The following is a 3,790-nucleotide window of genomic DNA, read 5'->3' on the forward strand; positions in this document are numbered from 1 at the left end:
GAACAAAAAATAAATAAAATAGAAAATAAAGAAATTAAGCATGCTTTGACAGCTATACTAATCAATTCAGAGTCAGAAGAAGAATCAAGTTATGAGGGTTCTTCTGAAACTGAAGACTATTTTATACAACAATTAGACTTTATGTCAGAAGAAGAGAGCTCAGGAGGAAATAGTGGAAAGGAGGAACAAGATAATAATAATTGTTTAGGAATAGGATTATGTAATTGTAGAAACTGTGAAAAAACTGTAAATGTTTTAACTAAAGAACAAACCTCTACACTAGTCAAAATAATTGACAAGTTAGAAGATACACCATTAAGGAATGAGTTTATAAGACAATTAGCTGAATTAGTTAAAAAAGAAGAAGAAAGTAAGCAAGAAATAAGACCAATAGAAATAAAAGAAATCTATAATCGTTTTAAAAACCCACAAGAAGAAGTTTCCCTTAATTCTCTCAAAGAAGAGATAAAAAAGTTAAAAAGAGAAGTTTCAGAATTAAAACAACAAAACATTAATATGGACTACAGATTACTAAAAATAGAAGGAGAAAACATAATAAAAATCCAAGAACAATCTTTGCAAAATAATGAAGGGACTAGTAATATAACAATTCCCGAGAATTATATTAACCTAGGTACAGAAAATTATATAAATATTTTAACATTATTAGTAAGTCAAAAATGGTTCACTACGATAACTTTAATAGTAGGAGAAGAAAAATTTGATTTAATAGCTATGGTAGATTCAGGAGCTGATGTTAACTGTATACAAGAAGGATTAATACCCACAAAATATTATGAGAAAACCACAGAAAGAGTCTTAATGGCAGAAAATGACAAAATGACTATAGACTATAAGTTATCTAAGGCAAAAATTTGTAAAAATAGGGTATGTTTTGCCACTACATTCTTTTTGGCAAGAAATATATCTCATCAAGTTATATTAGGAAATCCTTTTACTTTATTATTATATCCCTTTAATGTCGACATCGACGGAATAACCTGTACAAGAATTCCCAATCATCCTGTCCATTTTGAATTTCTCACAAGACCAAAACAGCATGAACTCAATATGTTACAACACCTATCTACACAGGTTAGTGTAACGGAAATAGAAATAAGACAAATTAATTGTTTGAGCCTAGAGAAAATTTTACAACACTTACCGCGTCAAGTTAATATTATAGAAAGGAAGACAAAACAAATTAACTATTTAAACCAAGAAGTTACACATAAAAGAATAGAAGAACAATTACAAACTCCAGAAATACAAGATAAAATAAAAACAATTGAAGAAAAAATTAAAAAAGAATTATGTAGTTTAAATCCCACAGCCTTTCAACATAGAAAATTACATGAAATATCTTTACCATATGAAGATGGGTTTAATGAAAAAGATATACCAACAAAAGCAAAACCGATACATATGAACAAAGAGTATTTAGAATACTGTAAAAAAGAAATACAAGAATATCTAGATAAGGGACTAATAAGGCCTTCGAAATCACCTTGGAGTTGCACAGGTTTCTATGTGATGAAAGCATCTGAAATAGAAAGAGGTGCTCCAAGATTAGTTATCAATTATAAACCTCTAAACAAGGTATTAAAATAGATTAGGTATCCTTTACCAAATAAAAGTGATTTAATTAAAAGATTAAATAAAGCAAATATCTTTTCAAAATTTGATTTAAAATCAGGATATTATCAAATTGCAGTAAAAGAGGAAGATAGATATAAAACAGCATTTATAGTACCTTTTGGACATTATGAATGGAATGTAATGCCTCAAGGATTAAAAAATGTTCCAAGCGAATTTCAAGAAATAATGAATAATATATTTTACCCACATATAGAATTTACTATAGTATATCTTGATGACGTATTAGTGTACTCAAAAGGAATAAAGCAGCATATATATCATCTAGAAAAATTCATGGATATTATAAAAGAACAAGGATTAGTTTTATCAGAAAAGAAAATGAAAATTTTTACAACTAAAGTAAGGTTCCTAGGATATGAAATTTATCAAGGAACCATAGTACCCTTAAACAAATACCTCCTAATAGCTCAAAAGAACAAATAGTAAAATATCATTCAGGAATTTGGAATCAAGCTCAAAAGAATTATCCAACAGTTAAAAAAGAAATACTTGCCATAGTATTATGTGTTTCAAAATTTCAAGAAGATTTATTTAATAAAACCTTCTTAATAAGAACTGATTGTAAAGCAGCCCCAAATGTTTTAGAAAATGATGTAAAAAATCTGGTCTCAAAACAAATATTTGCAAGATGGCAGGCTATTTTATCATGTTTTGATTTTACTATTGAACATATAAAAGGAGAACTAAATTTACTCCCTGACTTTCTTACTAGAGAATTTTTGCAGGGAAAGAATGGAGCAAAAAGCAGCCTCCAGTGAAGATTATGGTCAACCCTTTGACCAAATAAAAGAAACAAAATTACCTATTACGGTTGTACCAGCGAAACAATTATCATTAAGGCCTATGACAATGTCACAGGTTGTAAAAGCAGCACCATCATCGTCATCACCTTCTAAGAGCCCTTTAATTACTACTAATAATAAATTCACATTATTACAACCATCTGACCTCTATAATACTCAACCCTTGAAAGAACAATTTCCTTACTATGAGAAACCCAATCCTACGAAGATATTAGCTATTGAAAAAGAGTGGTTCAAGAAAGACAGAAAAACCTTATACAAGACTATCTTCCCAAATACTTTCCATTATATTCCTATTAACCCACAAAAAACCCAAAAATTTTATAAATTCATATTAGTAGACACCGGATCTATTGAATTAACACATTACAAAGATTCCAACACTAAGCAGCCTATTTATTCAAAAATAAAAATTATAAAAATATTATCCTTGCAAGAATGGGAAATACCCCCATATCAGTCTAAAAGCTTCTCATTAAAATTTGAACCTCAGAACTATACCTACTATGATTACCAAGAAGCTTGGAATCATGTTTTATTCCTATCACCAAGTCCCCATTCCTGGTTCATTTGGTTTAGAAAGGGGATATCATTACAATTTCCTAAATGGTTTCAAGCATGGTTCCAAAACTTTGGACCAATAAAAGCCTTCTTCCCAAAAGAAGCCAGTATGGCATATGAATATTTTAAAAGCAAGTCATCATTCCTACAAGAATATAAATTTATTTCATTCATAGCAGCCATGGGAATAAGCTGGATTATGACCTGGGAATATGATTCAGCAGCATATGAAGAATCACCAAGCATACAATATCTAGTAAGAGTAATAAAAATTAAATGGTGGAACAAATATGATATAAATTTACTAAGAAGAGCAGCTATTGATCAACGGTTAACAGCATCACAAAAGCGCCCAGTTACAACAGCCTCAAGCACCACCAAAGAACAAATAGCGTATAAAAAAGAAACTCAATTCTTAGCACAAAAGAGACAAATTATGGCAGCTTTAGCTGCAGCAACTTCAGAAGAAGATATCCAAAACTCTTTACAAGCAATACAGACCGTGCCTCTTGGAGAAGATGAAGAGGTCCAGTCCAGTCCAGCTCATTATTATCAAGACTCACAAGACCCATTTGAGATGTAACAAAGTACTGTATATGTAATCAATGTAAAAGCCCAATCATGAAAAAAAAAAAGAGAGTAAAAAGTAAAAAGTAAAAAGAAAAAAGTAAAAAGTAAATGTTGGCAAACAGTAAAAGCAAACAGTGAATGTCGGCAAACAGTAAAAGCAAACAGTAAATGTCGGCAAACAGTAAAAGCAAACAGTA

Source organism: Arachis duranensis, unplaced genomic scaffold, assembly GCF_000817695.3.
Source record: "Arachis duranensis cultivar V14167 unplaced genomic scaffold, aradu.V14167.gnm2.J7QH unplaced_Scaffold_98819, whole genome shotgun sequence".
Classification (NCBI taxonomy): domain Eukaryota; kingdom Viridiplantae; phylum Streptophyta; class Magnoliopsida; order Fabales; family Fabaceae; genus Arachis; species Arachis duranensis.